Source organism: Protopterus annectens, chromosome 4.part1 (assembly GCF_019279795.1).
Source record: "Protopterus annectens isolate FY-2018-M chromosome 4.part1, PAN1.0, whole genome shotgun sequence".
Taxonomy (NCBI): domain Eukaryota; kingdom Metazoa; phylum Chordata; order Ceratodontiformes; family Protopteridae; genus Protopterus; species Protopterus annectens.
Window position 1 is genome coordinate 667,692,394 of NC_056734.1, and position 11,355 is coordinate 667,703,748.

Sequence of the window (11,355 nt, forward strand, 5' to 3'; positions counted from 1 at the left end):
CTGTTCTTCCTTGTCTTCTTTCTTCTTATGCTGTGTCTGGGGCAGTACAGCTTCTTGGTGTTTTTCATTATTTAGAAGCTGCTGGAAGTATTTCTTCCATCTGCCTTTGATGTCCTGTGGACTGGAGAACAAATTGTTTCTGGCATCCCTTATGAATGGTGTCTGATGACTATTTTCTTTATCTTTCTTTTCCTTTGAACCTGATAGAGTTTCAATGTACCATCTACAGAGTCACTTTTCATGATCTGGTAGAGTGTTTCTGATGCCTTGTTCTTTCTATTACTGCTACTCTCTTAGCCTCTTTGTTAGCAAATCAGCATTACTTCTTTCCTGGACCATTTTTCTGTCTCCCACTTTTTTCCTGCACGTCTTCTTTCTTTTAATGACTTCCTGTACTCCTGCCTTTCACAACCAGCTTTCCTTATGCACCTTATTTCCATGCTTGTCTTAGATGCATGTCTTTTCTGTAGTCTCCACACATGCTGTTTTGAGGCACTGCCATTCTTCTTCTTCAACTCCACCTATTTTCTCTTCTTCTGGAGGTTCTAGAGCCCCGAATAATTCCTTGAACTCTTGTGCTGTCTATTCAACTTCTAGACTCCAGCCTGGTCTTTGTTGAAATTAGAGCATTCTCTATCCACTACTAGCAGCTGATTGTGGCAGCCAGTGGTTTATGCTGTGAGCTGACTGTTTCACTGGGGATGGCTTTGCAATCACTGATTCTACCCCAGTCCCCTTTTCTTTCTAGGGGGTAGTCTACCTGAGTTGCAAGCTAGCCACTCTTGTATGTGATCTTGTGTCTTGTCTCTCTTGCTGAAGCATGTGTTGGCCACTATCAAGCCTGTCTAGAATGGACTGTCCTTCTTTAATCCTGTTGCCCTTTCCATGTGGAGCCAGGCAGTGCTCATATCCTGTTCTGTTTGTCCCAGTATGTGCATTTAGATTCCCCATTATCAGCAACAGTTCATATTTTCAGATAGTTTATCTATTAATTGCTGTAGCTGCTGCCTGAATGCACTCTTTTCCTTGCTATTGCAAGTCTGCTCTGGGGCATAGGCTGAGATTATGTATAGTGCCCTGTCCTTACACTAAAGTCTGATTGCCATGAGTTTATGACTACTTCTGATGACATCCCTCACTACCTTTTGAAGCCTCTCCCTCACCACAATTCTCATACCATTTCTAATCTGTCCTCCCCCTTAGTAGTAGACTCTGGATACCAAGCCAATTGTCTTTGTTGCACTGTTCTTCCATCTTCTCTTTATCATCATGTCATCAAATTCCAATGTGTGTCCTGTCAGTGAACCTGTATTGAGTGTAACAATCCTTAGTTCATGTTGGCAAGATGGTTGGTTTTGCATCTAATTTTCACTCAACAGAGTTATCCCAGGTAACTCAAGCTGGGCAACTAGACATTGGTCAGTCAGCCAATAGCTTACTGACCTAGGACTGTTGTGTTTTATGATGGACACCATCACAGGCTAAGATGGACAAATAGGCCCCTCCCACCATTAGCATGGATCCCTAGCATAGGTTGTTGCAGGCCAGTTCCTCAACTCACTTATCACAGGCAAATTCCATACTCATTTTTGTGGACATTAGTCTTCTTCTTGTGGCCTATTCTGCTTCTGTGTAAAATGCTTCTGCAGTTACATCTACCATGGCAGTCCAACATATTTAGTCTCAAGATCAAAGTTGGGGGTGCATATACAACAGAGAAGGATAGCACTTACACTGTCTTTGGCCCTGGAGGTGAAATAAAGTAGGCAATATTTTGCAGCAGCCACAACTATTTTGGTTTGATGCAACAACTGTTTTTATTCATCAGAGAAATTAAACAAACAGAAAAGTACCCAGTGTCAGGTGACCTTAATAGTACTCGATTCTACAGTCTCCAGTATTATCAGTGCAATCACCGCTAATGTGTTATTTCTGAGACTGTAGTCATGAAATATTGATGCCTGTTCTTATCCTAATCCTACTACCTATAAAGTTATACATGAAATGAGAATAGACAATAGAGTACAGCAAACTTGAAGGTGGCACATACAGCACAGAGAATATCTTTTGAACAGTACTTTACCACAGCATTAGTACAGGAAAAAGACATGGTACTTTATAGAGTCACAAGATTTTGAATTACATAAACTTATTTTCACACAGAACCTATGAATGGACTGAAATGTCAAACAGACTACGAGCTTGAAATGACTCTCATATGACTTTTCAAACCTGAATTAGTTCTATACACTAATGACTTTATCATGCTTAAATCAGGGAAAACCCACATTTATTCTAAACGCTATGCAACCAGACTTTAAGACTCTATGTATAAACTCCAGAAAATTATAAGGCAGACATCTATGGATTAATACCATAAAAATAAGATTAAGTTTTTTTTGAAACAAGCAAGCAGCAAGGTTTATGTTCCCTCTGTTCTTGACCCCTCTGGGAAGCAAATATTGTCGGTCTCCAAAGAGGAGAAATGGCAGGATTCTTTGCTTAGCTTTTTAGAAATAATATTCTGAAACAATTTACAGTCTACTAAAAAAATCATACCTTTTAACTACTGCGGTTCAACCACCTTAATACTGAAAAATTGAATATTCCCTTTCTCTCACTACCCTAACTATCCCACAAAAGGCAAATTCCATAAATAAAAAAAAAATCCTTTCAGAGACTAAGCAACCTCACTCAAGTCAAATGCCTACTGAAAGTTACTTTTTATTAGCATGTTTTATCTTTAACGTCATTGAGCCAACTATTACTCTCGCACAGAATCTAACATGAACTGCTACATTCTGTGCTTCCAAAATGTTACTTCCCCTACACTCAAAAAAGTCAATAATTACTCCTACAACTTTCAAAAACAGACTAAACTAAGGGAAACTTTTTGCAACATAATATTAGAAAGTTGTATCAGATTCACTCATGAAAATCACCGTAGGAATAACTAACAATGCCATTACTGATAAGTAAAAAAATGTCACCTCTTTCTAGTGGACATTATTCACTTTTATTGTCTTCCACAACTACATAACTCCGGGACCATATACAACTTATCAACCACAGTTAATTATTTTCCCTTCTTTTCTGTTTGTAGTGTGCTTTCTGTTCTTTAGAAGTACTTTTGTTTTTATTTCCCCTTGTACAATTCATGCATGGCTCTGGTATAACTCATGCATGGCTCTGGTATAACTCATGCATGGCTCTGCTAGAACTCTCCCTCTTCTTATATAACTCAATAAGTAATTGCTTTGATTTAAAATGAAGTCTCTTAAAGTAAACCAGACAGCCTTCAGTACATTATTTATATATTGACTGATTGATTAATTGAACAAACAAGACCCCCCCCCTTTTCAGCACAGAAAAGCTCCACAGTAAAAAAACACAGCCAATTAAGAATTTTACAACATTACGTACAAAGGTCCATAAAACTTCACAGAAAAAAAAAAACACTAAAAAATCATAGGCTTAAGAATTAGACCATATCTACTAGAGCTGATAAAATGCAAATATCTCGAAGTTCAAGAATGTGTAGAAGGTGCAATTCCACAGGATGCAATATGCATTCTCTCTTCACTGTGCAGAGCTTTTTCATTTTTGCTTTATATTATGTTTCTATTTCGTCCATGAAAAATGAATAAATCTGTACTGTTTGATTCATGTCCTGCAGACCATTGTACATGTCTTGGCATTGTAACTGGCTTTATTGTATCTACAGCACTATGCTGCAATGACATGTCTAAAGTACATTATCCATTCTTGTGCCTCTGGCCAAGGCATCGTTAAAGGGTATCTGAGAACCAAATGACCAGCCCAGTTAACAAATGAGATTGCTACACAAACACAAAAATAAGCAAGCAAACTACAGTACACTTACATCTGTCTGTTCATCTCTACAGGTCCTCTATACTTTTTAATAACTCTGTGCATTCTCTATCCATCACCCTTAGTGATAGATGATTCCATGGGTCCACAACCTTCTTTGTAAAAAAGTACATTATACTTGATAATATATTCCCTGTGTCCCCTCTTGCACTATTTGTTTTCCCATTCAGAATGATCCCTTCACATTTCCCTAATGTGAACATTTGTATCAATATCATATTTCTCTGTTCTTTCTGGACTAAAGTGAAAAGAGTCCTAGTTCCTTTAGAGTCTTATCAGATTCTTTTCTCCTCCATCTCACAGATCTTTCAGGGATTGTTCCACTAGATTTCTACCAGTAGTAAACTGCCTTTTTTCCTTATAACGCCTCCAGAAGTGTATGCAAAACACATGCTTAATCTGACTAAAGCTCTGTAAGGTGGAAATATTACCCATTTACTTCTTGCCCGCCCCCACCTTTGGATACACCCCAGCATTCTCTTTGTTGCTATCACTACCCTCTCACCTTGCTTGTGAAGGCTAGGTTCAGGAGTGATCAACACCCATAGATCTTTATAACTTTCTGTTGCCATGAGTTGCAGTCTCCTGGCTGACCTTTGACACCAGGATTTTTGTGGCCTAAGTGCATTACTTTGATTTTTTTTCCACTGAACTGAAAATGCCACCATTCAAACCACTTGTTTAGCCTTTCATCCACCTTTATCTAATGCTGCACCTATTGTTGTCTCATCTGTAAAAGGGTTGATCCTGTTCTCTACTCTATTGGATATATTTCAGACAAAACCATTAAAGAGCACTGGAACTGGGAAAGAACTTACAGAAGACTAGTTAGTTTCTAATTTGTAGAGTTACCAGTCTCACCACAAGCTTCTGTGTCCTACTAAACAACCATGCAGCAACCTAGTTCTTCAGTCTTGATTCTGCCCTCAAAAATTCCACTTTTGCTAACAGCCTCCTGTGAGGCAACAAGACAAGGGCCATAATGAAGTCCAGGCAGGATATAATTACTGATCTCATTTGTCAAGTTCATCTGTAACCTCATCATAAAACTGCATCAGGTTTAATTGGCAGCTCCTTTGTTCTTTGCTGTCCTCAAGATTGTTGTCCACCAGAAATGCTACCAGCCTTCCCTCAGGATTGTTTCTATTTTCCCTGGCACAGATGTTAAGCTAACAGGCCTGTAGTTCCTCAGATTTTTCCTGCTGCTGCCCCCATACAAGGGTACCACAGCTGCTCTCTTCCAGTCAGCAGATAATTCACATTAGCAAGTAATTTGTTGAAGTTCTCTGTTAGGGAGGGCACAGACATACAGTCCTGATTTATGAGGATTCTGAGAGGTAGCCCACCTAGTTCTTGTCCTTTGTTCTCCATAATGGCAGCCAGTTGCCTAGCAACCTCCTCTGTATCCCAGTGTCTGCCTATTGCTCACCTCATTCTGGTTTGCTTCCTTAAATAAATAAATAAATAAGTAAATTAAAGTAAGTAGCACACCACATCAAGCAGGTCTTTCAATCCAGTGCTAAAAACATCCATACCAAAGCCATAGGAAGAGAGGGGTGAACGGGTCAGCTAACACAGGCACAAGCTGTTAGACAGCATGGTAAATAAGGTGCAGGTCAGTCTCTGCAGTCAGTGTTTGTGTATTAGTAACAATAGTGAGATGCTACCATAAGTCCTTCTTAAATGTTAGCAAAGGTGTTTGACACAGTTTAGCATAGATTTATTATGTATATACATATTGCTCTTTGGTTAGCATAATGCTCTTTTATATTTTTTAGCTTAAATGGCAATCAGTCAATGAACTATAGCATGGAGCTATTGTAGTTCTTATCACCATTTCATCAATAGTGTCTGATACAGCAAAGAGCTATTAAGTTGCTTTGCCTGAACACCATTTTTTAAATAATTTTTCAGTTTGTGGGTGCATAAAATCAAGGGTGGCACTAACCCATCTTGATATAGCTCTGGTCTCTACATACCTGTATTTATTTGTTTAATGCTATTGCTTTTAACTTCTGATGAGTGAAATGTAAGGGCATCTTTGTTGTACAACTTTTGTACATATGGAAAATAAGTTTTGATGACAAAATAACAGGTTTTATTTGTCTGGAAATAATTATTGAGTAGTTTAGTTAAGGACACGAATGGAACATATCAATATTTTAGTAGGCAGAATAAATAACAACATACTGATCTGATACTTGCAAACACAAATTTGAAAGTTTTTGGACTGCAAATGATTGTCTGCACTCCATAAAATTTTAGGCAGAACATTAAAATTCCATTGGGCTAGACCTGAGCGGCAGAAAGAAAAACATCTCTATTACTTTATCCAGTATGGAGCAGGTAAAGAAATACTGACTTAAAAATGCCATAAAGTCAAATAATATAACATTTGTGTCAGAAGAATAATCATGTAAGATATACTGGAGGAGACTTAATAATCCCTTAAAATCCTGGCAGGAGGAAGGCTCTTCTCCTTGGCCTACTGTAGATGGTGTAGCAGTCTGACTATCATTCCAACTGCAATTATTCTTCTGTCAGACAAACTCCCTGGCTCAAACTACAGGAACCGCAAATCCTGGAAATAGTTTCTGACAGAGTTGTTATCTTTCACCTTATTTCACTGTAGTACTTGTCAAGTGAAGAAAGCTACCTGATGTCATTAGCAGTCATGTAGAGATTCAGATCTTGCAGTGCAACAGACATGTAGGCACACAATGACCCCCACCCTTGGAATCACAGGCTGATCCACTACAGGTTCAGCTACAAAAATAAAGTGTACTGTTTGTAAATGGATTATAGCATCATTTAACAGTCATCAGAAATCAGAATACTAATACATGCAACTTAAAACAAATAAAAGGAACATAGGTGGCAATATAGCTCCAGAAGGTACACACCTCATACCCAGGTCACAAGCACAGAGAGGAGCTCTGAGGAATCCACTGATGAATTACAGTTTATGCCTTGTGATTGACTTGTAATGATGAAGAGATTCCGAGAGTAAGAATGAAGCTTAAAGTTTTGAAGCTGTAAAATACCTGCTAACCAGCCACCTGTAGATTTCAGCCAGACATGCACCCACACACACACACACACACACACACACACACACACACACACACACACACGCGCAACTGACACCCACATACCTCTATGCACACACACACACACACACACACACACACACACACACACACACACACACACACACACATACACGCATACATGCACACAACTGATACCCAAGTACCCTTACGCACACTTACACAGTCACACACATGTGAAAACACTGGACAAAGCCAGGGGGTGCACACTACATGACAACACGGAATTTTTATAAATATTACTGAAATCCACTTAAAAAGTTAAGGGAACAACAGGTCTTGCATCACAATGTATTTCTGAGCAATACGAACAATGAAACTGATTACTGGCATTACTGACTGACTTTAATCATATGAGAATTATGAGGACATCGAAAAATAAGAGGGCAACATTAGAGTTACTTGGTAAACCCACAGTGAGGTAAGAAGTCTAGCAGTATGTCTGCACAAGTTTGTGTGTGTGTGTGTGTGTGTGTGTGTGTGTGTGTGTGTGTGTGTGTGTGTGTGTGTGTGTGTGTGTGTGCATTTGGATGTGTGTATAACAACCTGTTCCTGCTTGCATTAATAATTCTGAATTTCAGAAACATGCAGATTAGTTGATAACAAAGTTTTTTCTCATTATGACACGTGTTTATGAATAGCTGTTTTATGTGGTCGAACTAACTGGCTCTTTATGCCACAGCCCTACAGCTCACAAGCAGGCCTGTTTCTGAATGATGGCCATAATGTCTTTTCCTTCATAATTGTGTTATCTTCTGTTATTATTTGTTGACACATACTAAGCTGTTATCTTAACAATTCTGCATTCCCTATCTTTCCTAAAACTACTAAGTGAGATTCATTAAAATATAAAGGGTTATATTTAGCTGGCAGAAGACCTCACAAAATAGTGTTAAACAGAGAAATGATGACACAGTCAACCTATAGTAAATGAAACACAGCTCTGGAGTGATATAAGAAGGTATAACAGCTTTGTAACACATATCAAGAGAGAGCTTGAGGGGTGATAATGAAAATTAGTGCAGCGTAAAAGTTCATTTCATCATGCTGTTTGTGATTTTTAAAATGTGATTAACTAATGTAATGACTATCTATTTAGCGGGAATGTAGAATACTGTATAAAAGGAGAATCCACAGGCAAAAGGAAACAAAAATTGCTGGGAAGTGCAGATAATCTGCACATTGGCAGTGCTTAAGTTAATTTGTATGCTTAAACCTAAGTACATTGACAAAACTAATCAAGGCATGAAAATGAATAAAAGGATCAATGAAAGCGGTAGAACGAGTAAACAATTACTTAATAGATATTTATCTGGTATCAGTCAAACAAGACAGGCCGTGTAAAAAGCGTTAGCATTCTTGGACTCATAGTAGCACATTCTCAAAGCTGATAAGGTAACATGCCACAGGAATAGCACCTGGTATGAAACAGACACATGCCAGACAGTTCCAGGAGAATACTGCCCCAGACCTCAACCAGATGGACCTCCTCAATGCAAGAAGTCTGAACTACCATGCAGGATTCATAAAAATAAAAGGAACCTAAATAACAAACTGCCTGATCCTGAGACTCTGATGCATTTGGAGTACATACATGTGAGTGTGTATGTATTGAGTGTGCATGTTTTGACAGACGTTTAGTTTAAAAGTACAGAAAGAACTCCCTCTGTACCAAGGTTTTGCACCTGCCACCATGCTTTTCCTACCTGAGGGTAACTATGGTGGAGTATCTACATTTGTTATCAACCAAAATACTTGTAGGCAGATCTCTAGAGAACAAATAACTGCACTGACTGAGATCCAAATCACACTAAAAATGACTCTCAGGTCACAGCATGCTGTAGAACCCCGCTCTGTGCTACCAGAAAACTATGTTCAGCTCCAAATGCAATAAACGTGAAATTAACAACATTTCCATTATTCTAAGAGACTTTAACTACATGATGATAAACTGGGATACTTCAATTGTAGATTACACCCCAAATTCCTTGATTTCAAAAAACAAAGCTCCCTGGACCAAACTGACAAGGAACCCACTATAGAAAAATATATTCTTGACCTGGTTCTCACCAACATGGCATAATATCAACTATATCCATGGTACTCAATTATCCAGTTAAAGCCAGTCACAAACTGGTAACGTTTTCCTTCAAAATCCCCAAACAGTTATATGCAAATATCACAAAGCTTCAAATGTACAAACCTTCTCTCTAAATTCAAGTTTAACTGTATTACCCAAAATACTGAAACAGCAAGTGGTTATAGAAGTGGTTATACAAACTTTATGTACATCTGAATAAATGCATTGAACTGGTAGGCTTCATCCCTATTAGAGCCAAACAAAATGGGAAGCTTAAAAGAAACCAGTGTGGTGCTTCTCATGTATAAATAAGAAGCACAATAAAAGAAAGAAAAGCATCTTAAACTATATACCAAAACAAAAACTCTCAAATCAAGGTTAACTTTAAAATGCCATCAAACCTGGATTAGCTTCAGAAGCTAAAGACAATCACAAATCCTACTTTAGCCACATTAGGAAACTAAGGAATAGCACCCAGCATTTCCCAGAATGCATCTAAAATTGTAGCACCTACTCAGATCCAGTAGATACGGCCAGCATGCAAGCAAACAAATTCAGTGCAAATTTCATTCCTCAAAGAACTATACAAAGCACACACAAACACAGAATATCCATCCCTCATCAAAACCAAAGAACACTTACTAAAGGCACTCTCCAAAATTAAAAATGCATCATCCATGGAGCTTGATATGCCCAGTTGCCAAATAAACAGTATAAACAATTTTCTGGTGGGCCCACTCCTGCAGCTATTTGACCTAGGATTAGCTAATGGTTTTCTCCCTGAAGTATGGTGAACAGCTGTTGTGATGACAACTCACAAAGTTGGACCTATTACTGAATCCTGAAACTGAAATCCAATTAGACTGACTAGTCTCCTCTACAAACCATGCAACATAACATAACTACCCTAATTATCTGTTATATCAAAAATCATATTTGGCTTTATTAAGGGTATATCCTGTCTAATAAATCTGGTCAGCTTCTTTGACAGAGTAACACAAACTGTGGACAGTGGATGTGCTGTCCATACAAAATACTTCAACCTGACTAAGTATTTTAACACAATACCATATGCCAACATAATAAACAAATTGAAGGAGTTCCAAATTGACCATCCGCAGTAAATATAAATGTGACCATTAGTGTTCCTCATGGCTCTGTGGTGGATCTCTGCTGTTCAGCATCTTCTTTGCAGATCTCCCAATTACAAATGGGGATGCCTGGCTAGCCATCTTTGCAGATGACTGCAAACTTGGTGTCATCCTTAAGTCCACCTCTGATACACAGAAACTCCAACTGTAACTCATACATGTTAAAAATTCTTGTTCAAAAATGATTTAAAAATAAATGTTAAACATATCACTCTATTTGGTAAAAAAATCTTTTCACCCATCATATATTATAGACAACACCCTGTTTAAAAACAAAAGTGTGATGAAAGACCTTGGAACATGGGTAGATAATTCTCTTGTCTTCGATCATCATGTTGCAACAATGGTTCAGAAATGTTTTTTAATTGGTGCAGCTGACTGCAAAAGTATTTCATCTTGTTCCAAGGAAACTCTTGGTCCTCTATATTCTGCATTGATCAGACCTATGATTGAATACAATTCCCTTTTTAGGATGTATCTTACGAGGCATATCAAGCAACTGGAAAGACTCCTAAGGTTTCTAACCAAAAAGATCACAGGATTAAAAAACAAAGCTACCAATAGAGGCTGGAAGCACTGTCCTTTTATTCAGTCTCCTATAGACCACCTTAAGGGTCATATGTGCCTTGCCCTTCAGGCCATTATGGATCCAGTAGTCCAAGACCTGTTTTATAACGAAAGAAATAAAACAGTCTCACTGATACTAGAACCAAGGATCTAAACTTATTTCAGCACATAAACAAAAATTGGTGGAGACAGATTTGTTACAAAATGTTTACTCATCTAGAACAAACTTCCACTCCAAATTAAGCAATGCAACACACTTTCTTCCTTCAAAAAGGAGTTAGACAACTGGATAGGTATCCTGTTGCTCACTGAAAAAGGTCTAAGGGTGGATCTTGGCAAGACGTAAATGGACACTGGGCCCAGTTGCCTTGTATTTTCAATGATTCCATGATTTTGGAAAGTAACATTTCTAGGTGAGGAAAAGAAAGTAAATGAGCCTGCTCGTAAGACATTAACTGTCTAAACAGGAGATCCACTAAGGACAAAGTCACATCTCTTAGTGGTACCCATTTTGGAGGTACATACCTATTCTCAAGCTTAATTTAACCTTCACATG